This window comes from Colossoma macropomum, unplaced genomic scaffold, assembly GCF_904425465.1.
Source record: "Colossoma macropomum unplaced genomic scaffold, Colossoma_macropomum, whole genome shotgun sequence".
Classification (NCBI taxonomy): domain Eukaryota; kingdom Metazoa; phylum Chordata; class Actinopteri; order Characiformes; family Serrasalmidae; genus Colossoma; species Colossoma macropomum.
Genome location: NW_023494803.1, coordinates 20,742,783 through 20,770,170, shown reverse-complemented (window position 1 = coordinate 20,770,170; position 27,388 = coordinate 20,742,783). Strand labels below are relative to the sequence as shown.

Here is a 27,388-nt window from a genome sequence, read left to right as displayed (position 1 = left end):
TTCCCTCACTTTTTATCCCCCGTCGCAGACGTAAGGACTTGTCCCATGTGAATTGTTCCATGTGGATGTCGTTCATAAGAGCTCTCCTTAAGAAACGCATTGTATTGTTGTGTGTAGCCCTCTCCGCCTTCAGCGTCTCTTAACGCAGAGAGGGATTCCTCCGTTTCTCCACATGTGCTCCAGGTAAAGTAGTTCTTTTTCCTCCTCCACTCGCTGCTCGCGGCTTTTCTCACTTCTCACGCGGGAATCACTGTGTATCCCTCCACAAACAGAAGCTGCGCCGCTCCACCAGTCGTTTATCTCGCTCTCTCTCTTTTCTTTTTATGTGAATTTTCCTACAGTCGATTCGTATTTCACTTACATTTCGGCGCAATTACTGGAAAGCCCGAGGAGCAGATATGATTAGACGCGATTAGGGTTAAGTAGCCGCATGGCTCTGTGGAGAAGTGCAGCACGAAGGCAGTCAGTCTCTCCTCAGCTGAGCTTCAGCAAGTGTACACTGTGCAGGCCCTGCTCCAACACTGCTTTCGTTTACTCAAGCCCAACTTCACCACTCCCTTTGCGTACAGAAAAAAAGTTAATCACTCATATTTCACTCCCTCCTCTTTTTTTTTAGTTGAACTTTAAAGTTCTTGGCGAGAGGGGCAACCACTATTGCCTTTGCTCATGATAATCAGGATTATAAAGCTTTACAAGTATTATTAAACATGGTGGAGTGGTAGATTTAGCAGGGACAACACAGCACGCCGGCTCTTCAGATACACAAGTGGCTCAACAGTGCCACACAGTGAGTCTATATATAACCTTAATGAATTATAAGTTCAACTTGAATCTTGCTGTAGGATGATATGGATCTATTTGGCATAGATAAACTCACTCCTTTCCTTTATCACTTCCCATTCCAACAATAAAGACTTTTTATGCCCCACCATGAATTTAATCCACCATAATGTATCAGCAGATTATTAAAAATGTGTCTAAAAACATTTAGATGTCCTTTAAAGGGGAATTCCACCAATTCTCAAAAATGCAGAATTCAATAGTTAAGATGTAAAGTCAAGAGAGAACACCAATATAGCCACTTTATTAACTAGCCAGAACAACCAGTTAACCCACATGTGTCTTCTGAGGTTTCATGTGAGTTGCTGATAATGATAAAATAGTGACAAATCCTAAAAAAAAGATATTTTGGGGTTATTTCGCCTTACAACACCCTGCACTGCCTGTACCTCTCCACCATGAATGGATTAAAAAACTTTTTGATCTAAATGTAAAGCAATTTCTGTGAGGTAGAGAGGCTTTAAACATCTCAGACATTTGGAATTCCCATCACTGTGGGAAGTTTCTCTAGAATGGAGCTTTCACATCAAACCACTCTGAATGACTTGCTTACATCTTAACCATTGAATTATGCAGAAATTTTGGAAATTGGTGGAATTCCCCTTTAATGGTGAAAACATTCATTTACATTGTTAAATTGCTTTAAATAGCATTAATTATGCACTTATATCAAACAATGTGTGTGCAAGACTGTTTCCGAAATGTAACTAAAAAACGTAACAGGGCTGCACACGTTGTTCGACATAACTTAAGTGTATAATTATTATTACTTAAAGCTATGAATGCAAAGTAATGTTCCCACCATTAAATGACCGATATATCAACCAAACCATGCAAAAATTAAGGTTAAACATAACTTTAATTTTAACAACAAGTACATATTTCTAACATACTGTGCATTTATTGTTTGCAAAATTCTGGACAAAATTTTGGACTATACTAGTTGAATGTCTAACTATAGGATAGGCGTGCAATTTTGACTAGACTCCTACTGAACTGGAGGCCCATTACAATAAATAACTGTGGAATTTGACGCAGGGTAAATATGTTGTCACTGTCGGAACAAAACCTCATATCTCCAAAATGATATCTTTACTGGAGAAGGAAAAAAAGATTCTTAACTTGTAATTGAAGCCAATGTAAAAATATTTTTTTCCAAATAATTTTGGATCATCCTGCCTTTCGCCCAATGACAGCTGGCTCCAGCACTCCACCGCGACCCAGAAGGATAAGCGGTTTAGATGATGTATGTATGTATGTATGTATGTAATTTTGAATCATTTCTTTTGTTCCATTGATCATGAACTTTTAAGTTTCCAAATGATGCCAAAAACTTTTTAAAAGACCAAAATGTACATACAATAGCGACAATACTCTACCCTCCCTAACACCCCCCCTTCCCAGCCTCTATCACTTTCTCACTTTTTGTTCCCCCACCCTACTGAATGTAGCAATACAATTAGTCTTTCTTGTGAATGAAACCTTCCTGCCTCCCCTATTTTATCACCTGTGCCACAATAGGGGTGATGCTTCACAGGATAGAGTTCTTCAAAGCTGCCCTCTATAATCGAAAAGATTTAATAAGTCTGACGTGATAAACCACAGGAGCAAGCACACTTAAGATAACAAGCACAAGTAATGGCAGGTAGTGAATGTGTATATAAAGCTTTAGCCATCTTTTGTGTTGCTCACTGCATTTTTTTGTTCTGCTCAACATTGCTTGAATGGTTTCTCATAGCTGTTTGCACAATTCAGGGCATATGGCACAAATCATCTTTCAGTCACAAGATTTAGTTCATACTGAAGTTATTCATGTATCTATGACTGCTTGTGTTTATACAAGCCTTCACTGCATACTGTAGTTATTCATGTGTTTATGACTGCATTCCATAAAATTTGATCCCTTGTTAAAAACTCGACTGACAAATGAATATCTTTTTGTATTTTTATCTTTTATCTTTTAAACTATTTGAAAACATCAGCTGTTCTTTACGTTGTGTTAATTTTGGAGAACAAGGTTTCATTACGAAGGTGATTTGATCCATAAATGCCTCTTTGCATGGTTAAATGATTCTTGACCATGATGGAAAACTTGTTGTGTATGGTTCTTTAAGGAATAAATCCCAAAAAGGGTTCTACTAGTTTCATGACTTACAAGTCATGGAACATTTTTTCGGTACTATATAGAATAATTTTTACTAGGAGTGTATCTAATTATAGTAATTACAGTTATTTATTTATTTAGTCAGTTATAAAGTAAGTTATTTAGTAAATTATTCAGAATTCTATGAGTTTTATGAGAAAAATCTCCTGTACATGGTCCTTGCTATAGGTAGCCTATTCTGATACAGATTACCCAGGCCTTTTACCTTCAGGAAAGCACTGTCACTAGTTCCAAAATAACTTACCTGTAACATGATGTCATTCCGTAGTATGCGCCAGGACAGTGTGCATTCATGTCGCCTCCTATGGGTGGTTAAAAGAGATTTCCCTGGGACCGACTGCAGTGTTTTTTATTTCCTTATGTAAGATCCCCTCATGTAATGAAGCCACACATTAGGTACATTAGGACTGAGCTGGATAATTAAAGGTGTTGTCATGGCAGTATCTTGCTTCCTCTGTTTCTAATGTCTCAAATACTGACAAAGAGAGCCATAACCAGCGCTTTTTACTTACATTCCAGCATTACACCTTCTGTTCAGTAGTTCAGGAGTACATATGAATATATTTTTCATCCTGAAAAACTTGCAAATCGTCTGCTCAACAGGGTTCCAAGTGAGCATAACAGTTAGTGACTTGAGGTGTAACTGGGGACAGTGCTTGAAGTGTCCGGGGAGTTTGACGCAGCACAGACCGCCACAGTAAGCCCCCCACGTGTGGCCTTTATCCCTTCCCTCCTCCTCATGATTTTGTCTGCCAGCCAAACTGCTGAGTGCCTCCCTGTCCTCATCATGATGCCCTGTTCTCCAGTACCTGCTCTGCAACCAGTCCATGCTAGCTTCATATCAACATTAGCTAAATAGTTAGCATTCATGCTAGTTCTGCACCCATTTTAACTTTGCAACAAACATGCATGGTGCAGTCCAAGCCAGAGCCTTCAGGTGGAGGCTGATCCCAAAATCCACTGATCGTCTTTTAGTCATTAACTCATTAATCTTAGCTCGTGCCAGTTCCCTGTCCACAGCTTTAATCCGATCTGACCTCCTTGCTATAGCTGACACCATTGACAATTTTGACAGCTGTTTTTCATAACTTTGTCTTATCAGATATGCATATTCATCAATGTGTCAGTCGGCACCATATGTTTAGTGTTGGGTAAGCAGAGCCATCGGGCCTTAAATGGACATACCTGTAGATTCCAGTTTTTCCAGACCTTTTTGAGGTTTGTTTGTGCTGGAACGTTACCTTGGAGCCTCTTCGCACCAGGCAAGACTGCTGAGTCAGAGAGTTTATCTTCATGATTGTGATGTCTCTGCAGTCATTGGTTGCTCTAGACTACCACCTGTAGACCTGACCATCACCTCTGAAACTGGAGAATGAAGAAAGTGTAGGTTTAGTTTGCTATACTATAAGGTAAATGGGTATCGACTAGCTTCTGTAATCAAATATATATTTTAATACATATTTAGAAGATACATCTAGGAATATATTACTTTGCCTTTTGTGTCTCTGTGGAGCCTGTGGTGTGTTTGGGCGATGTTTCTTCTGTTCCTGGACATCATGACGATCATTGATTGTTCCTTGAGAAGGTTGTTGTAATCGTGATAAGGACTTGCTTATGCCAGTCTCCAAACTGTCATACCAGGCATTGCGGCATGGCGTATGATTATGGAACTGGAATTGGATACTTCCATCATTGTGGACCTAATAGTGATGTTTGTGAACCAGTCCAAGTCTCTGTTCCTATGTAACAATGAATCAGCGATTGTATATATTGTTTGTCTGTCTTGTCCAAGTCTGTACTAGGTTGGGAAGATATATGAGGGTTTTTATCTATTCTCTTATTTATTTCCTTTATGTTCCTACAACTCTGAAATATATCTTTCTATTAAATGTCACCATCGCTCTATTTAAATTCCAATTTATGGTCTGTCACAGAAATTATGAATGGGTGTTATATGTTCATATGTTTCAAATTTTTAGTCTTAAGTCTATCTGTTGTAAAAAGTCAGCTGGTGACTTAAACATGAATTTTTTGCTCAAATTGCACATAAAATACATTACAAGGACATAAAGCACAGACCTAATATCTTTTCAGCTAATTTTAAATCAAGCTTGATACTTATGTAATGATTACACATAGCCCATCAATGTGGGAGCATGGTAGAATGCCAGTAAATACAGCTTTTGACAGCTTTGAGACCTCTTGTTACCATCGAGGGGAAAAAGTGACTAGTAGAGCTTGGTTCTTTTTGAAACTTTGTTTTTGAAACTCCTTCAAAAACAAGGAAAAAATAATACTTCTATGATAATGCTCATTTCTGCTAGCATCCCTATGGGATTCTAGTGCTATGTAAGCAGCAAGCCTAGAGTGAATCACATTCTAGATTATACGCAGACAGGTGAAGCTTATAAAAGACATTCCATGTTTTAATTATATATCATAAATATATTAACGTGTATTTTACCTTGGATGTATCAGTTTCAAGAAGGCCTGGAATAGAGCTGCCATCACTGTTTTTGTTTTCTAACAACTGAAAACGAAACGTGATTGGTTGATTTCACTACTTACTCACTGATCATCTAAGCTGCTTATCCTCCTGGATCACGGGGGGTGCTGGAGCCTATCCCAGCTCTCGTTAGGTGGAAGGCAGGAAACACCCTGGATAAATCGCCAGTCCGTTACGCATTAGTGATTTCACTATTACTTCCTAATTACGTTAGCTGTTAATCTGACACAATAGGCCTTCAGTTCAGCTCCTGAAGTCCTAAACAATGGGAGAACTTGCTTGGCTGTATCTACCTAGATACCACAAAAAAATAAATCCTGATTGTATAATTTTCCATTGGCCATGTCAAGAATTTAACCCTTTTGTTTCCAACCAGAACTGAATAATAAAACAAGAATATTACTGCAATACTTGTAGAACTTAAAAACAAGCATGAAGATTGTATTAAATAAAAAAAAACAAAAAAATTACAGATATTTAATGTTTATTTCACAGAACTCCTAGAAGACCCTAAGGTTTTCCCCACTGTTAAAATCTGATCTTGAATCCAGAGATTTCATACATAGAATCACTCAACTGCATTGTGACGGGTACCTTATTTCATTTAATTTACTTGAAAATACAAAGCAAAGATTAAAACAAGCAGCCTATACAAAGCTGCAAGCGGAAGTTTATTTCTTCAGCCTAAGTAGTAAGGATTGCTTTCAGATAGAACAGAGAAGGGAGGGTACCTGCTCCTAAAACCTGTGCTAAACCATGTTATAGATGTGCTACCCTGCTCAGCTTTTGCTAAACTGACCTGTCGTAGTTCTTTCACATGCTCGGTGCTAGAAAATTGTTTTGGTTATGGACACAAAGTAAGTAGCCACTGCACCAGTGCTACAGTGAGGAGCATGCATTCCAAAGTTCTTTAAATACTATTGGTATGATTGTTGTTTTTCATTCTGAAAAGAACCCTAAACAAATATTCACAAGGCAAAATGTTTTCCATGCCTAACTGGTTACAGCAGGTCCACACCACATCATTAGGAACCCTTTTAGATCCATTTAAAGAGCATACTTACAGCGTCTGAATCCATCTTGGATAGCCAAACATTTTTGTGTTTGCATTCTGCCACCCCAACCATCTCTCCCATTCTTATACTTTGACTTATTCTCCTTATGAGCTCTGTTGTTGATCACAAGAAGGCCAGGACCACACGTCATATCATCTCTAAGTCCCTAAAGTGGCTCTGTTAATATATTGCTCTGTAAATATTTTTCACTGTGCAGATATGTTTGCATATGAAGATTGATGTTGATTCTCAGCCTTTTCTCATCATAACATGTACAGTACCGTTGCAAGTTGTTGTACCCTCTCTATGACAACCAGCCGCAGTGGCAGAATGTGAAATTACTTTATGAATTCACCTACAGGCTCATTTCAAGCACTGCAGCCATACGTGCCACCTCGTCTAATTACTTAATGCCGCAAATCTCTTAATGCCAACCAGCACTGGTGCTGTTTTGGTTTGTCTGAGCTGAAACTCACTTGTATAAACATTTAGGCTTTTCAGGACAGTGAAATGTCTTCTTTCAAAAGCAGTTAAAAGTTTTTGCCTTGGTTTTACAATTCTACAGGTAGAAGGATTGCAGAGGAGGGTTGGAATGCTATGCTATATATGTGCTATGAAATAGAGGTCTGACAGCTTTAAAATGCCGAGCAGGATTCTATTGGCGGCCTGAGGTGGAAATAAATAAGCACTCATGTGTGGTGAATGAACAAGCCAAATCTAACTTTAGCTAAACATCTAAATCCTCCTATGACTCTGGTGCTGAAGGCCAGATAGTGAAAAGAACCATGCTCTCTGCAGTAGCAAAACTAAGGAATAAACAAAATGTCAGACATCAATAAAGGAAAGTGGATCCTCATCCATTCTTTGAAAATAACTTGTATTAGAGTGAAAGTTTACAGAATTTTTTTATCTGGTAAATGGATTTCCATAAATAGCATGTTTGTCCACTTTGAATGACCTACACTTTAATGCCAAGTAGCACATGCTCTCATTAGTTACCATCAATAAGGAGTCCCACATAGAAAATAGCAGGGAGTCTCCCTCAAGTCCTACAGCTTCCCTGGGCACGTGAGGTAACACTCTATGTAGCATGGCCAGACTTTATTACACTCTAACCAAAGACGTATACATGGTTGTGTACAGCATAGCATGATCAACATGACTGAATATGCGAGTGATGCTTGTTACTGAAGGGTTAATTATTAGGACATAGAAATAAAGGTATAAATCTTGCTATATGTATCACATCTGTGGTTTGCCACTGTACCTGACTTTGGTGGTCTGGGAGTCAGCATGCAAAGACAGTGATAAAACAAGTGATTCAAGAGCAGGAAGTTAATTTATCCAAAAATACAACACTCTCCCCTGCTGTGTTTCACTAACAGGAAAACGTGCAAAATTCAAGGTATCATTGTAGCCTAAGCATGATTGTATTAAGAGAGGGTGAGCGAGAGAACACATTTTTGTAGTAAATAAGAAAAGAAGAGGAAGAAGAAAGAAAAGAAAGAAAGCTACACTATGTACGATTTGGGGATTCGGAGACCTCTCTGGTGGAAATGTGTAATTGGGACCCCTTCCCTGAGCAGGTGTATCTGAGGCTTGTGAGCGTGTTGAAGGAGTATTCAAAAAGAACTCTTCAGTGGATGTGAGTGAATTATCTGCTATTGCCATCATATCTTCAACAGTATAACGTTGTGCATTTGAGACCTAAACATTGAGCTGGACTTTCTTTTAGAGTCTGTGTGATTTTAATACGTGGACACATATGACGTGGCCCAAAAAACGTCCACAAGACTGACACCTCAGACTTTTAGATTACTATTTCAGGCTTTAAAGGGTGACATGCAGCAGCTTACAGAGACCACATTTTAGCATGTTTTTTTTTCTCCTGGCTCAGTAAAAACCACCGTACGCCAGGCACACAGCCTTTGCACCTCACAGTGCAGTGAAGCGTTATGTTGCAGAGCGCTGCTACAGAATACCGGCTGGGAGAGCCTATAAATGTTGGGTGTAAGTTCATTTTACACTCTACTTGTATAAATTAAATTAAATGAAAGCATTCAGCATCTCTTATATCTACTGTCTCTTCAAGCTGCCTGCTTTTGAGCTGAAAAACGCTAGGACAGTAACATTAGCTGAGGTAACAGACCATTAGCAGATTGACCACCTTTTTCTGTATAAATTTCAAGTTATCTTTTGTGGCTTTCTGTGGTCCCAATATGAGTTTAATTTAATGTAGTAATAGTAAAATGCTGCGTGATACGCTGACAAACTGAACAGTGCTCAAAGTCATGGAGCGCCAGCATGCATTGACATGGAGTGTCAGCATCAGTGCATGTACCTCCTTTAAAAACAATGGTTTCAAATTCTTAAAAATTATGTCTTGGCAAATGAAATCATCTTGAATCTAGTTGATATGTCTATTATTTTCACATTTTGAGAATGTTGTAAAAGTTTATAGTAATTACTTTATTGTTATTTAATTATTATTTCTACAAAAATGTTATTATTTAGTTGGCAGATCATTTTGAAAAACCTCCAACATTAAGTATAATATAAAATCAGTTTCCTTTACTTTTGTACATTCTACTGCCAATTTAACTCTTCCAGCTTTCCAGTCTTAAAAATACAAGTTACGGCTGTGTCCTCCTGACAAAACTATTCCCAAAGGTCACTGACTTTCTGTTCACCTTCACAGAGACACTAACATTCACATAAGCAACTACTCAAACCCACCCCAGCTGCCTTGCACATTTCTTTCTCATTTGCAATTAAAATGACAAAATAAGATATTTCCAAGGAGATTAGATATAAGATTATCATAAAAGCGTAAGGAAGGAGAAAGACAAAGTAAAGTGAGAAATGAACAAAACAGGAGTTTCTAAAACTGGAGTTCAAAAAAATTATGTAAAGATACAGAGAAAATGGGACTCCAAACAACCGTACTAGACCTGATCTGAAGGCTTTCATCTTTGAGAGGTAGAAAAAAATCAAGCTTACTTCAGACCTGAAAATATCCACAGGTGTTTCTATACATCCTTCCACTGTGAGAACTCAATGCTTTATGGACACATACACTCACACGTGTATATACACACATACATATCACCTAAAAGCATTATAAGAATTCATTTTCACTATTCAAAGAGACACTTCATCAAAAATATCTTTTGATTGATATGCTTTCATAGTCTGTCATGCATATACTTGTTGACAGAGACTGCTGGCTATGTAAATGACCTCAACCATGTCTTAACCACCAAGCCTAACTCTGAAAAACTTGTGGATTTGGCTCACTTAACTCTGTTTGTACAATCTTTTATGGCCTTTATGTGTGCAAATGTCTCCAAGACATTTCCATGACACAGATTATGATTCAATGTTCTCCTGTTAAGCCCATCATTTTTTCGCTTTTTACTGCTCTCACAAAAGCGTGATGTTGTTATAATGGCAATTTTAAAAGGACAGCGTGTGATTTCTTCCATAAGCAGAGTAGTTCAAAAAACTATACTGTCTCATGAGGCCATAATGTAAGCTAAGTCCTCTAATACTCAAAACAATGCCCAGCCTCTGATGTGGGTGTTTGCTTGTGTTAACAGATGCATGAATTAGCATTATATGCTCCTGGGTGCTGCTAGTCTTTCTTGTTTTTGAAATTCAGCACACACACACAAAACAGCTCAGCCAAATATAAAAGCTGAATCAGTTTTACACATAGTACCTTGTAGGTTCTACAGAAAAAGCAACCATGTCAACAGAATAAAGTAATAACTCATAAGAGGCTGTACAGTTATTTATCAAAAAGCTGATCCCAACAAGAAATGTAGTTTGTCAGAGATGTTATGATTTTAGAGATAAGCTTGTAGGAAAAGTTTGTAGTGCTCAACATGGCACTACAACATGGCACAAGTCCCCCCCTTCAGTAAAAAGGAGGATTGACGATATTGTGGTGCGAGCAAGGAAAGCCCTCTCCTCATTGTGGTGATCTGCGCAAGCGATATAGCCAGAATGAGGCAGAAAGATGGCTGCAGAGTGACCAGACTCTCCTGTAAGGACCCTGAGTTTGTCTAGAGTTCACTCCAAAATGGACTGCTGAAGAAGGACAAGAACTTTCAGTTACCTGTCCCTCTAATGCTCTCATTTCATGTACTTTTCATTTTTTGTCATATAATGATAAAAGTACCATAACATAGACATGTTTCATGCAGAAACCTTCACATAATATAGCTTTTGCTCACCAAATTCCCAAAGCAGGGATAATTCTCAGTTCCGCTAGTGCCCCAATGTGACTTCCTGTGTTGAGTTAGCAACAAGATAATGATGCCACACATCCATTTTCTCATGCTGGGTTTAATACTACCTAAGGCAGATCTACCAAAAAGATCTACCAATTTGAATGCGAGACATTCAAATAACTTTTTTTTTTTTGTTGTTTATTTTGCAGTTTTACGAATCATTCAGTAAATACTTCATTCGAAGCCTGTCATTGAATATTAAAGCAGTAATTTAGTCTTTTACATCATTTAGTCTGTTTAGCCTGCTGTCTTTTAGGATAGTTTAGAAATCAGCTTCTTACCTCATCTCTATATACGCTCTTCATCTTGTGCACCAGCAGCACATAATTACATAACAAATTGCATAACATAATTATGCAGTGAACTCACAGAACTACAGTGATTTCTAACTATTGTTCAGTTTTTTTCCTGCTGACTGCCAGAGGTGTCGTGTAACATAGTGGTTGACAAATTCATACAAAATGATGAGGAACAAGACTCACCCTGAATGAAGCTGAGAGAACGTCTGGTAGCACCACTAAGTTCAACATGTGACGGGGGCCACACTGACCGTATAGAAATGGGAGTGGCAAGGTGGGTGCAAAGTAGCCAACCAAGTATCCACTGCACGGACGTTCACAAGTTGAATGCCTCAGAGTGACAAGAGCCTAGCAGCTGCCCCTTGATAAGTTTGAAAGCCATAGAAATGACCTCCACCACCCAGTATGAGAGCCTCTATTACAACAGAGGAACTTTTTTTTTTTTAATATAGAATTCATAAAACCTTAATTAGACCACAGTGTGATGCCAGAGCCATCCTGACTCCACAACACTATAGGTCCACAAACAATGTAGTTCTTTCAGAGTGGAAAAATGTGGTCTTCATGAAATCTACATGTGGTCAGTTTGAGGCAGCACATTCTAGGTGAATGCTTCTATGTAAGCTGCTGGGATCAAGACACTATGGATCAGTGGTGTAGTGATTTGTTCATTTTATCAATGCATCATTTGTGATTCCTCCCGATGCAACTGCATCGATTATAAAAGAGACATATTGAAAAGTGAAAAGTTTGCATTGGCTAAACCAAATTTTAAAATCTATAAACGAATATAACAAAACAAACTTGTTTAAACAAATCCATGTGATATTTTTCTCAGACTTGGGTGGCTCAAGCAGCATTTACAATCTAACTTTAGGCACAGCTCACAGAGGAAATGCGGCACGAGAGATTTACAAACCACTGAGGCACTGCTAATCAGAAACTAATCAACAGCTGTGTATTTTGTTTTTAATTTAATTTTATCAGATTTTCACAAGCCTATATGTGAATGCTCTATAGTGTAGTTAGTTAGTAATCATACAGCAGGTAGTGAAGTTACACCAATTAGGGTGTTTTTTGCTTTAACCCAATGTGCTTTGCCCTTTAATTCACCCACCCAGTCACTATGGTTTCACTTATAAAGCATGCTATGTAGAAATGACATTAATGACTAAATCAGGAGATGCTGCAAAGAGCCAAACAAAGCTCTTTATTTGAACAAATACATGGTGCACTTGCTATATTGAATGTAAATCCACAGAAAAACTTAACTGGGTACTCCGCTGACCTTAACAGGTCATCATCCTTTATACCCAGAGCAGCAGAGCAGGCACCATTGCAGTCACATTCCAGTGAGAGACTGTAAAGATTTTAGGAAAAATCTTTATCAGAAATATGTGATCCAAATATAAGCTTTCTCTTGACAACCACGTCACAACTTTCCAACCTCCCTAACAGCCCGCCTTCTTTAAAATAGCTTGTGACTCCAACATTGAAAACCACTGTGTGGCTACATCATATTAATCAGCTGATATTTTGGGGGCAAAATAGTAGATTTCCTTGTCATATATCTGACAGTTGTTAACACTTAGATCTATTTGTCAGCTGTGGGCCAGGTCTAGCAACCACAGACATTTCTGAAAGCAATCCAGGTGCTAGAGCCACACTTAACAATTCAGAATATTCCCCATCTATATCTGTCCCAGTCATGTGTCGGTAATTCCTTTGGCCTGGGGGGTATCAACAGGGAGAACCATAGATAGCAATAGGTCAAGTCCACAGAGACAATTCTAATATCTATACCGAATTATTTGGACCACCTCTAAATACACTTGCCACTGTCCACTCGACAGTGAGTCCACAACCTGGTTACATGGGCCAAGCAGGTGAGCATCTCACACTGAGGCTAAGTGAGGAAGAATGCGGTATGCAAAATGGAGGTAACCCCCCAGCCCCTTTGGTGGCAAAACATTTACATCACGGTTCTAGCACATTCAGTATATGTACACCAATCATCCATAACATTAAAACTACCTCCTTGTTTCTGCACTCATGGTCCATTTTATCAGCTCAACTTACCATAAAGGTGCACTTTGTAGTTCTACAATTGCAGACTGTAGTCCATCCGTTTCTCTGCATGCTTTGTTAGCCCAATTTAACCCTGTGCTTTAGTGGTCAGGACCCGCACAGGACCATCACAGAGCAAGTATTATTTGGGTAGTAGATCATTCAGCAGTGTAGTGACACTGATGTGGTGGTGGCGTGTTAGTGTGTCTTGTGCTGGTACGAGTGAATCAAACACAGCAGTGCTGCTGGAGTTTTTCCTGTGACCACTGATGAAGGACTAGTGGATGACCAACACAAACTGTGGTGCTAACAGATGATCTGTTGTCTCTGACTATACATCTATATGGACTAACAAGGTAGGAGTGGCTAATAGAGTGGACAGTGAGTGGACACAGTGGTTAAAAACTCCAGGAGCACTGCTGTGTCTGATCCACTCAGACCAGCTGTAATCATAGAACTACAAAGTGCATCTATATGGCAAGTGGAGCTGATAAAATGGACAATGAGTGTAGAAACAGGGAGGTGATTTTAATGTTATGACTGATCAGTACTGATCTGGCTGAATTCTTGGGAGTCCTCTAGCTGGTGCAGTGTGGGCTTTGCAGGGATTGTGTGACAACATGCATGGGGGGGGGGTGACCTAATGCCTTCTTTGCTGAACAGTTGTTTGTTGCCCAATCCAGTACACCTCAGTACGTCCTTCATAATTAAGGAATTGTTGTGGGGGGAGAGCAAAGTTTTGTGGTAACATTAGACTTTGCAATATTGCTAAATATTTCCTGTCTGATATACATTATCAGACAAGAAACAGTCACTATTCAAAGGATAAACTTAAATGATACACTTTTTGTAATAAATTCATTTCAGTGAATGAATATTAATTCATTCTTTGCTGAACCCATGCAAATTACATTGTAATGATCAGTCTCTAAAATTAAACTGAATTAATGTCACAGTGTGCACTGTTAATAGACTAAGAATTTATATTCTCACAAATTTCGGCCCTCTAATATGTCCAACACTGGCACTAGTGCACACTGTGTTAGTTTCAAAGAAAACACCAACACAAATTACTCTGATAAGTAGGAGCAACCTTTGTCAAACCCCAACATGAATCTTAAATTCATTTTGCAGCGGCGTGTTCAAAGCACACACAAGCACTTTGTCATCTGTTAATATTTCTCTTTGATATCATTGTGTGCTTCCCCAAATGAAAAAGGGGAATTCCTTTTGATGATTTTTTAATGATGGAGGATCCGCTCTAAGGTTTATTCAGGCACGATCTGATGGGATATCCTCGTGACGTCAATGCAGACATGGAGGATAAAACCAAGAGCATTGAAGTGAAAGAGAGAACACAATTTGAATTCTCCTTCACAGATAAAATGAAATTAAGACTGCCATGCTTTAGATAAATGCACCTGGGAAAAAAAATTAAATTGGCTTATTTTTCGAGAGTATTTTCTGAGCTATGTGGCTTGATCCCAGAAGGAACAATGAGCCTCATTCACCAATATCTTCTGAAGTTTTTCTTAAATTTGTTCTTGAAAAACGTCGTAAGAAAAAAGTTTGCATCAGATCTATGATGTGTTCTTACACCACAGAATTGTTCACACCTTTGTCATCTCGAGTGTGTTTAGATTCTGTTCTTATCTAAGAACAAATCCCAAGTAGGAAAACACTGGTGAATGTCAGAATCTTTGTGAAAACTGCATAAGTGGGTTTTAGGAAGACACTGTAGCTCCCTGCTGAATTACTGCAAAGCACACAGACAAAAACACAAACTCAGAAGAGCTGCAGCCATGTTGTTGTAGCTTTGAGTCTCTTAAGCAGTTCTTCTTTCTGTTCCACACAGGGGAATTTTGTTGTAAGGTCCCATTCAAATGCTCAAATGAATTAGCTGTGCCATGTTGGTGTGCCATTCTCCTTCTGTGCTTGCTGAAAACTGAAAAAAATGAAAATTAGTTTTCACACGTTGTGCTTGCTCCATATGTTAATCTAAGATTCGGTGATTTAGTGCTGTAGGCTTTGCGGTTAGACTGGAATGACATCTGTCCAAAACACTCAGAGATGTCCACATTTCTTGGTTGCATCGGTCAATTTGTTTAGCGAATCTGTTTGGCGATAGTAAACTTGGCCTCTACTAACACCGATGAAGCTAATGCGAGTTTTGCGAATGGATTAAGCTAAAGTAAAATTAACCCTCTTACATGTTCGTTTTCAATGACTGGACTGTTAAATTTGCAGGGCCATTGTAGAAGCTAGACATTAAAAATAGAGTCGAGATGATAAGAAAGGTTTAGTCAACAGAAAATGAACTAAACTGATAGCAACACGTAGCTCTATCTAATCAGCTCACAACGGGCAATATCGACTGAGATGTCTGAATGGCTCTCTCAGCTAGAAAATACACATAATTGATGTGAATGCAGTTTGAAAAGAGTACCCTGCAGAATAAATAAATACTCAAAAAATAAAGTCCAAGTTGCAGGACAAATAACGCAAACTGGGGATACAGTATTCCATCCAAGGGGGCTTCGCCCTCTCGTGCTCCCTTGTGGCACTGGGCCTGGTTTTGAATTCTTTGTGAGTTGGAGATGCTTCTGCTATCTAAGCCTATCTGAGGTGATGAAGTGCAAAGCTCACATCTATCATTCATACAGATAACTTGGCCAGTAATTTTTAATTTTTTTTTGCGTGGAAGTAACCAGGGACTCTTGCATTCTCACGTAAATAAGACTGCAGAGCCAAAGTCAACACATTTTTTGAAGATTGCAACTGCTTGGAGAATATATGCTGTCAGATCAACTCTGAATACCATCCGTTCTCCTGTTAAGATAACAGTTTATCACATCTCCACCGGCCAAAACGCTGTGTTGGATAGCACGTTCCATGCACAACTGAGCAACAGAGCCAATATGTACAATAATCTGGGATGCGTCAGGCAACTTTCCACTGCTCTTCAAAGTGTCCAAAAAGCGTGAAGTTGATTAGGACGAACTGTGCCTGTCCCAGCTTCACCCACTTGCATGCTAGAACTCCATCTCATTGTGTAGTTTGGATTTGGGCAGTTTTGGGGAATGTGTTGTTGTTATGATGAGCGTCCCAAGGGGCTGTTACCATGGCGAGGTTATGTTTTTGCCACTTAGTAACCTTACAAATGCTGTAGGTCATGTAAGGATTTCTATGCTATTTTTTGCATGAAAATGTCACCATGGTTTGTGTTGCATCTGTAAACACCTTCAAATCTTTTATTTACAAATGATACGAGGCTTTGGTAGGACAGTGGCATCTCAGAGGAAGCTATCAAAACCAGGCTGTAAGTGCAGCAGTTATTTCTGTGAAATTGTGCTTTAACATGCTAACCGGCGCTTTGAAATTTGTAATAATAAGAACAAATAAGGGAGTTTATTTATTGCATTTCTAGAAAGCAATATAACACTTTTGGACCGCAGTCATTTTCTGCATTATTTGATACCACAGTTGCTGTCATGCTTTAATTTTTTCATTTGTAAGCTTCTCTTGGGATTCATTGAACTGTCTCTAGATGGAAACTGTGTGCATTTACTGATAGAAGAGGAAATTAATGAATTCAAATGTTTTGTCTGGCAATCTGGTAAAGTTCATGTCATTTTATGCTGTATGTACAGAAGTAAAATATGGGGAAAAAATCCTCCAGTCTCTTTCAAGACCAAGTGATGTATTTTTGCTGGCAAAATAAGCATGGAACAGTTTGATTACTGAAGCTCTGAAAAATCACATCTGTCCAGCAAACCTAAAATTGTCCTTACATTCTAGAAGAAAGGAAATCATTAGAGATCGTCAGAGAATAAAACACAAAGCTACTTACTGAGCATGACAGGTGTAAATTTGTACATTGGACATTTTGTGGGTGTTTTCTTTCTTCCCTGAGTGACCATGATCGTGCAGGCAGGGTTTTGCTCGTGTGTGAGTAATTTTGACACCCTCCTCCCGCAGACCAAAAGGTCATCTCCTGATAACTCCCTAGAAGTTGTCAGGGAAGACATGCATTATACTGGTCCATGATTCAAACCCATTTGCACTCCCTAGGCAGCACAGAGGCTACCCCCTCCAAGATGTCCAGACTTTTCTTCAACACCTTTCATTTTGCAAGTCAGTGGATATTGCTTTTGGTCATCAGAATGTGAACTATTGCTACATGAAGCATTCATTTAGTGTTAGTTCTGTCCCCTTTTTTGGAAAACTGATCAATACTTGTTCTGTCACTTTTTTGGAAATTTGAAAATGGCACAAGCAAGGGAAAACTATGATGAGGTGGTTCATGGAAGTGTTTTAATGTATGTTCATGTGTGGGGCCAGCATGAAAATACTCATGAAAAAGGAGTTTTAGCATGCATGAAAAGTATGCACTCATTTTGTCTCATAGATCACAGAAATTGCTCTCAATGGCCTTTAAATTGAATAGTTAAAAAAGTGTACATGATAGGAAATCCTTAAATTTATCTTCTTTCCCAACAACCATTAAGAAAGTAAGAACTACATTCTCTGAAGTCAGTGCTAACATACCCAATGCTAACATAGAATTTATCTTTCTGCATGCATACCAACTATACGCCATGGAATTATGTCTTCACTCAAGTATGACAATTAATCAGTGCCTGCCTTTTAAAAAGTTTATTTAAGGCCATATACATAAATAATGGAATTTGCAAGAAGTTCTTTCTGGATCACATCTCTCCACATGCACCTTAAACACCATAATGTAAAAAATCCTACTGATGATTGGAAACAGGCTCTATAGGTCATCTAATGTGCCAACTGGTAGATTGCTTTTAAAAGATGTCAGAATGAAAGCGTGAACTTGTGGAACAGAAAAAATATGAACATATAGAAGATCTAAAGAGAACCATACCAATTTCAGCAGCATTGTCGTGAATAGAATAAATACTAATTGAGAACTAAAAAATGTTTCTTACTTGCTTTGCAGAGTTCACCAAACTATGTCCCAAAAGAAGTAAGAACTTTGATGCAGTCATTTCAACACAGCTTGGGAATTCATGCCTTATTTAGGCATGTACTCTCTACATTTATTGGCATTTATTCTATTTTATTAGGTGCACCATGCACACATTTGAACCTACAACCTTGTGGTTTATGTTGTAAATATCATTATTTTCATTTTTTTTAGGTTTGTCAAGAGTCCATGGAGCAGTAAGCCTTAAAGAACCATTTGAAATGCATTCAGGATTCTACAACCCTATCAAAAATTCCTTCAAGTATGTATTAAATCATCACACTGGTTTTGTAAACTACCCCAAAGGACAAATTCTGAAGGCACAGGACCAGAGTTAGTCACAGCACTTAATTTAAGTCACATATAAAAAAAGTAAGCAAAAGCCAATCAAAATCAACATGTTAATGATGTAAAAATGAATAACCAACATTCAGTGAAGACATGCTAGGGTTCAACGACCAAAAGTTAAAAATCTCAGAATCAGAGCTAGAAGTAGAAATATTGTGTGTAAAATTCAGCAGAGAAAGAATGTAAAAATATTCGACAAACAATTATAGAAAATATCAGCACAGTATCAAATATAACAATAACTTCTACCCAACATCAAAAGCAAGGGCAAAAAAAGAAAAGGGAAAGATTAAGCATGCAGATATTGCAGGTAGTCCCAACGCTTGACTGAAACTGCAAGTTTTCTTTTAAATAATAACATAAAACCATGTCTATCTTCAGTCTAAATCTGTTTATGTTCCTGATTGGCTGAGTTAGGTTCAAAGCCGTTGCAAAATGCTCAATAAGGCTTGGGAATGTGATGTTAAGATGCAGCGTCTTGTAAGTGCTCCGCCATTGTGGAAGGGTTAGTTGGTCTAGACTGGTTCAGAATAGTTGAACGAATCTTCCTTTTCCTTGATTTTGGCTGATCTGAAGGTAATGGACTCACAAATCTGTTTGACTTGCATGTGGATCTACGTGATTACCAGATCAAAAGATCAGAGCAAAATCGAGAGAAGTGAATAGTAAAGAAAGGTTCTTTTAATCATTCAGACCCAGCTCTAGTTAAACGGCACATAGGAGGCATTGCAGCGAGTGTACGAATATACAATAAGTTCAAGCTTATTTTATACGTATAATTGTATAGATTTAAAGGTGCAGTGGGTAAGATTTACAAAGTCATGTTTCCATTAGTGTATAATTACCTGTACCTAATAATTTGTGCTTTCATTAACTTAGAATTAGCCCTTGATATCGACATAGGGAGGCGGTCCTCTTCCAACAGTGGTTGCCATGTTGCACCATCATGTTTCTAAAGTAGCCCAGAACAGACAAACCACACCCCTGCTCTAGAGAGCACCTTTTGCGGCAGCTTGAATTTGGTGGCGTTATGGCACCGGTTGGAAGACATAGAAAGAGAGAAGAATCAGTGGTTGCTGCCAGTGCTGGCTAACCATTTTGTGTTATGAGAAGTTTGAGAATCCAAAAGGAAATTGAGACAGGCAACAGCAGAAAACCTGATGGCAACCGAAGGTTCTACTGAACACTTGGGAAGGGAGGGGTAAGGGAGGGGTACTCAACCTAATCGCTAGATGCCACTAAATTTTACACGCTACACCTTTAATGGAAAAACGCAGACACTAGAATGCAACTGCTCCACCATTTAAGGTGGAATTAAAAAAAATTGGAATAAGAAGCTGGTAAATAAGAAGCAGATCTCAGCTTCTTGGTGAGGTATGCATTGATAGTACCACTGCTGATTAACAACATGACATTTTTATCTTTCCAAATGCATTGTTTTTCAGCTAAAAAATACAAAGTGAGGTGAGCTATGCTGTGACTGTGCTACTAACATCAGCCGAGGTGTCAGTTGATTAGCATTTATTTATCTGTTTCTCTTAAAAGCCATGTTTCATCTTAAAACATAAGCCATGTGTTATCTAATGTGGATTTTTGTTAGGGGTTAATATTGCAATAATATGCATTCCATGCTGGTCTGGTGCTGCTTTAGCTGGTCACACAGCATGGTCAAGTATCTGAAACACAACATATGCTGGTTTTGCTGATAAATATGCCACTGGCTGAGTGAATAACATTAAATCTGCCAGTGGCTGAGTGAAATATGACAGTAGCTGAGTTAAATATAGGCTACCAGTAGCTGAGTGAAATATTTCAGGAAGCTGACTGAGATCAAGTTGATCTGTTCTTAATGTCATGTTAAATCAGGCCTTGAAAGTGGCTCACTGTGTCTCCTCCTCTCCATGACTCCCCCAGAAGCCTAAACTAAGTGGGGGAAGGCGGGGGCGGACTTGGGGAAATCCTTTTCCAAGATCAAAGCTAATGAAGCACATGGGGCCCTAAAGACATATCAAGGAAGAACCCCCCCAGCTCCATCCTTGCTTTTGCACTATTGAACACTCTGGCGAACCTCAGGCTTGTACTCACTCCAGTGTAGCAGGTAAAGAAGTTCTGGGCAGAAACCCCATGTTCCTATAATCAGAGCGATCTGAGAAGTCAACTGGAGAGATTCACCACTCTGGTCAAAGAGGAAATCATCAATCGCTATTTTCTTGCTGGCGGACAGAGTAGGGAAGTAGGGTACTGGTGGCTGGTTATGGATTTGGATAGTGTGTTCTTACATTAACTGTGATAAAATACAGACCGGACGCAATGTAATAGGCCAGATATGATTTAGAAAATCAGTTCAAAGGAGCACACATGCTATCATGTAGGATGTTTCAGTTTACATGCATTTTACGGTAATAGAGCAGTAAAACTAATCTACTAATTGGTTCCTTCTTTTTTTCACTCGTAAACACTCTGCCTTGAGGTCATTTTATAGACTATTAAGGCTGCCTTGCTAGAGGAGTATTTGTAAATGAGTTGTAATTTACTTAAATTGCGTGTTACCATAGATATCAGTCTAGCTTCCCTGCGCAATGCAACAATTATTGCAACCTGGCCCAGCCTGGATTACTGTGAGAGGACCTTTTGTGCTCTTTCACTGTCTGAAGCACTACACTGTTAAAGGAAAGTGTGACTAAAATACAGAATTAACTTAGAAATTTGAGGAATTTAGATGAATCCTTGTACTCATCTTTAATCACTAATAATAGATTTGACCTGCCATGCATTATCTAGTTATTATTAATGTAATTTTAAAAAGGTGTAATAAGCAGTCTTGGATGAAGCACAGCTCCTGTACTTGAGTGAAGGTAGAGATATGCTTTGCTAAAAGTTACTTGTTTATGTGTACAAATCCTCTATTTTACCTAATAGAAGTAGAGTTCAAAGTTCAAAACTATTTGCTCTCAAATTGACTATCAAAAGAAGTACTGTGAGTTATTCTATTCAGGCATGAAATAAAATATATTTTTTTAAATATAAAAAATATTCGGGCATTTAAATAAAATATAGACAAATTTAGCTGTTTGTTAAAGCCACACTTTGGGGTTTAGGGATTTGGAGACCTCTCTGGTGGAAATATGTAATTGCATGCAATGAGCAAAAAAAACATTTTGTAACAACATTGTTTGGTATAAGACAGGGGCCAGCAACACACTGCTCCAGAGCCACATGCAGCTCTTTTACTGCCCTGTTGCAGCTAAAAAAATAAAATAATCCTCATTTGCAGCAAAATAAAGCTCTGCTGATCGTTCTAACACAGTTTTAACAATAAATGGTCTTAAACGCTGGAGTTAACGTATAACTGCTTATTCACCCTTTAACCCTAAAGGTTGGCATGCAGACTGCTGGTCACACAGCAACGCAGATAACCTTGCCAAGCTAGTAGCTAATGAAAAAGCTCTTCTTAACATTTGGGTTGCTGACCCCTGGTATAAGACATTGGCCGCAGTTCACAGCTTGATGGAAAAGAATTTGCTAAATAGCACTAGTTGTGTATAGCCTGTTTATGCATGTTCTAGTCTGCAAAAGAATAATTGCCTTGTGCTTCTGACTGGACAAAATGACTGATTACTAAATAGTAAGCCTGGCTTTTAAGGGGTTAAGTTAGCATTCCAAATCATTTAATTATTCCATTCCTTGCAGTACACTAAAGAAAGAAATGTTCCTCTGTGTTTTTTCTGCTGTACCATCTATCTATGTATCTATCTATCGATCTGTCTATGTATCTATCTATCTATCGATCTATCCATCCATCCATCCATCCATCCATCTATCCATATAGGCTATGTTCACATTACCAGGCTGAAGTGGCACAAATTCAATTTTTTGGCTTAATGTCCAAATCAGATTTTTTCAGATAAGATCAGAGCCACTTTGTTCAAATCAGATCCTTTGAGATGACTGTCTGGGCTGTTATTTGAATGTGATCAGATTGGTTTAGTGTGACATCATCAACTGCATGGGTTGCTGTGTTAACGACGTAGCTGAAACTACATAGCTAAGCTGGTGACACGGATTTTACATGTGGATGCAGGAGAGATGGAGGTGTAGCATCTCGTTGCTCTGGATTTGACATCATTGTTGTTTGATGCATTGCGAGTAGCACAAAAGACACTTTGGAACCCGATTTGAGCGGCCAAAGCATCCAAACTCTATAAAAATCTCATTGGAATTGGATTTCAAACCACTTCCAAATGTGGTTTGGATCCGATTTGCAAAAATCTGATATCATGTTTTTTTTGCAGTCCAGACAATCAAAACTCAATCTGAATACAATCTGAATGCAATCTTAATGAGAATGCTAAGACAGGAATTTAGTGGGGTGTTTTCTTCTGAGTGCGTGCCATCATTCAGTATTAAGGAGGCACACCTGAAGTCGGTGGACACATGAAAGCAACACATCCGACCCCTTTCGTTTTTGTCTTGCTCTAATAGTAAGCAGCTGAGTGCTGTTCAGGGCTAATTGTCTTCGCAGCAAAGGCTTGCTCTGCTGGAGAGTTTGTTTGATTCGTTTATGTGACGTTATTGATAAGGATGTGTGCATGCAGGGTCATTTCAGGATGCCAGTTCATTCACATTAATGACAGATTTGAGTCACTTACCTACACGGATGTGAACAATCAGATCTGAGCAAAAAATCTGATTTAAGTAATAAGGCTTGTAATGTGAATGGAGCCTATTTATCTGAAGAGTTGTGTCTGATGTGTTTATTCAGGCAGAATGCTAAAGTCTCCAGAGCTGTGACCCAGAAAGAACCCAGTTTGACATCCCAGTCCAACGTCTCAAACTACATTATACGAACATTCCGTTTTCTCGTAAATTAACCATATTGTGGTTTATCTTTTTACACCCAACTATCCCAACTAACAGTTCTTTCCTAGACACTTAGAATCTTTGGACACATAAATTAATATTTGCAGATTTGTGTGTCTTTGCCTTGGGTACTGTTTGCCAGCCGTGTTTCAGAACAGACATTCTTTTTTAATATCTGCTCAAAATGAATGTGTTGAGTAAGATATGGTAGTGGAGGAGGAATTCCATTCTGCACATTCATTTCTTCAGTGTCTAGTTGGATTAGCTAACATAGAGGCCATATGATCTATGGCTTTGTGCTAGGCAACCAAATGCCGGGAAAGGTAACAGCCTGAAATAACATGCCAAAAACGTTCCCTTAGGAGTGACTCTTTGCATTTGATGATGTAAAATACTAAGTAGCCTCACAAACAAACAGTAAATATATTTGTTTAAGTGAATGTTGGACTATCTGGTTAGAAATTCAGAACACTTTTTAAAATAAAGCTGCTAGAAGGTTTTTTTTAGAACAAACCCAAGGACCACCTTAGTAAAAGACCTTTTTAGTGAATAAATCTTTATAGGAATACTCCTGTATTTTAAACTAATTTCAAGGTTTTCTCTGTACTTATAAAAGAACAAAAAGCCTGATGACTCAATGTACAAGTTGGTAGACACTGTGTAAATAACCAGCTACTGAAAGGTTCTTTTTCTATGTATCATTGCTGTCCAAAGAAAAATATGTGTCTCCAAAATAGTAACTTTACAGGAGAGGGCAGAAACATTCTTTACTTTTAATGTAAGTCAATGGAAAAAGATTTTATTCTAAACAAAAAGAACAGCTGCTGTGCTGAAATGATGTAGAAAAGTGAAAATCTTTGGACAGCAACAACATAAAAGTGTATATATATATATGATATATATATATATATATATATATATATATGTGTGTGTGTGTGTGTATTTTTAAGGGCACTGGTGTCTCTGAATAGTTGCTATTGTGAAGAATTGCACATTATTTTCATTTGCACTCATATTTCATACTGCATACTGTACACACACTGTATAGCATATATATACAGTGCCTTCCACAAATATGGGCACCCCTGGCAAATGTGAGCAAAACAGGGTGTTAAAAAAAACATTCTTTATTGCTTATCCTTTTGATCTTTCACTCAGAACTTTCAACAAAAATCTAACCTCTATTCGAAATACAACAACTGAAAAAAACAACATACTATATTACATACATATTTTTCTCAAATTTGTGTGTACCACAGCTGTTGGCACCACGTCGTGCTTTGGCTTTATTGTCCTGCTGGAAGATCCAAACTACAGCCCAATTTAAGCTTCCTAGCTGAGGGTCAGGTTTTGATTTTATTTTTGCTGGTACTTGATTGAGTATCTCAATAAATTGTCCAGGACCTTTGGAAGAAAAACAGCCCCACAGTATCACAGATCCAGCACCATACATTACAAGAGGATATCTTTGTGTCCATGCCAAACTCACTTCTGGTGTTTGTTGCCAAAAACTTCTATCTTGGTCTCAACTGACTATAGAACACGGTCCCACTGAAAGTTCCAGTAACGTTTGGCAAACTATAGGAGCTTGAGTTTGTTGGTCCTTGACAGCAGAGGCTTTCTACTGGCAACCCCCCCGCCCAAACACACACACACACACATATAACTTGTGGTTATATGGGTGGTGTTTGTAGTTTGGGAGACGTTCTGACCCTAAGAACTAATTTCCACAACTCCCCATGTCTAATCCTTGGAAATTCTTTATCCACTCGAACCATCGTCCTCATTGTGCATGGAGTGTTGACATATGTCCTCTTCCCAATAGATTTTTAACATCTACAGTTGTTTTAAACCTCTTAATTATTGCCCTTATAGTAGAAATATGCATTTTTAACTGTTCAGCTATTTTCTTGCAGCCATTTCCTGATTTTTACAGCTTAACAACCTTTTGTCACACATCATTGCTGTTTTATCTGGTCTTTCTCATAATGATGGATGACTGAGGAAATTTGGCCTGTGTTTCATCTCATATGTGTTCCCCAGTGAATCAGGAAGTCATGGCTGACCATTTGAGTGTTCGTAATTACTCAGGAGAACTATAAAACATAAAATATGTATGGGAATATACTTCAGTTAGATTTCACTCTTAAGAATTTCTAGGGGATCCATCTCATATTGTAATCCATCCATAATTTCTGTTTAAAATATGCACTAGATAACAAATGCTACACGGCCTTTATTGTCTTGTACATCATTCCAGGAATGTCTTTTCAGGGGAATTCTAGTCACTTTTCAAAATATCTGCATAATTTAATGGTTGAGACATAAACAAAGTTTGATTTGAGTTGGTGCACGGTACAAAAACCAAGAACCAGGATGATATCTACAACGTAAATATAGCCATCTTATTTACTCGCCAAAATGACTGGTGAACTTGCATGTCTTCTAAATTTTATTTGTGGTTGATAATGGTAAAACAGTGGTAAATCTGGGGAAAAAAGTTTTCTCTAGGTACTGTTTTGCCTAATTATGCCCTGCATGTAACTTTTCACCATGAAAGGATATTAAAAATACATTTTAGCTGCAAACTTTCTCAAAAGTATCGTAAAACAATGTCTCAGGGTTCAGGCACTGTGTAACTATTTCATATAATAACTTTCTTTGAAGGAGCTTTCAGAGACAATAAACTCTTGAGATATCTGGTTCTTATTACCACCACCTCGAACAATTGAGTCGATAGAATAGAGCATTTCATATCAAGCCACTCTGAATGACTTTGTTTGTTTTGTTAACTACTTAATTATGCAGAAATTGTGGAAAATCAGTGGAATTCCCCTTTGACAAGAATGATAAATTAAATGGTTTGTTGCTATAGTTTATAAACTTTGAAAGCCTCTCTGTCCCAGTGATCTCATCAGAAGAAGGTTCTGAAATATCATTCCGTCACGCTATGCCATCACTAGTCAGCCTGCATTGCTCTTGGCAAACTCTCAGTGGGGGATGGGGAGCAAGAAAGCTTTTGCCTAAGATGCTGAAACATTTTCAGTGGCATTTATGTGTCTTCTAAGTCACCAGTGTCATCTCTCACTTTACTCTGCAGGTAAGGAATGCAGAATTCTGCTCTGTTAACAGAGCCCAACCCAGTCTCTGTGAGGTACTGCACCAGCGTAGAAGACATAGACCCACATCCAAGGTGTTGCTTGGAGCCTGGACTGGTTCCAAGCGCTGCTTACTATCCCATATCATCACCTATCCAGCAGCCCAGACAGCAGGCCAAAACAAAGCCTGGTCTTTGATGCGGTGCAAGTATATTTGTGTTTATATAGCCCTCTCAAGCATTACCACCTCATCAGATAACTCCTTTACGGGCTAGTACTGTACAAAGCCTGGTCCGTCAAGGAGTTATGTGGCAACTGAGCATGGAGGTTGCTGGTATTTTATGGATACTTGATGTTCTTTCTGTGTTCTGAAATAGCAAACATTCCTGTTGTATTTTACCACTTAAATATCAACATGTTTGCAAATGTGGATATGTGCAAATGAAAATGCTAATACAGGTTATTCTGTTACCAGACCAATGTACTGTCCCAGTAAAAATAAAAGATATTGGTGTATGTTGTCTGTATGTTCAATAAAATATACAAACCTCAATTCCAAAAAAGTTGGGACAGAATGTAAAATGCAAATAAAAACAGAAAGCAGTGATTTGTACATCCACTTTAACCTGTATTCAAATGAAAACAGTCAAAAGAGAAGATATTTAATGCTTTACCTTATCCCTTATACCTTAACACTGCTGACTTCTTTGGGCTCAAACTCATCTGAAATGGACTGCTGCACAATGGAAACATGTATTGTGGTCTGATGAGTCAACCTTTCAGATTTTTGATGGAAATAATGGACATAGTGTTCTCTGCACCAAAGAAGGCCGTCCAGATTGTTACCAGTGTAAAGTTCA

The 27,388-nt window shown here is 38.4% G+C and overlaps 1 long non-coding RNA gene across 1 annotated transcript; it reads left to right on the top strand.

The window, feature by feature from the left end:
* The first annotated feature begins 75 nt into the window (after nucleotides 1–75).
* Nucleotides 76–27,044, top strand: LOC118824002. The gene is made up of 2 exons (XR_005008565.1): nucleotides 76–183; nucleotides 26,531–27,044. It is a non-coding gene; the product is annotated as an uncharacterized LOC118824002 (long non-coding RNA).
* The last annotated feature ends 344 nt before the right edge of the window (nucleotides 27,045–27,388 follow it).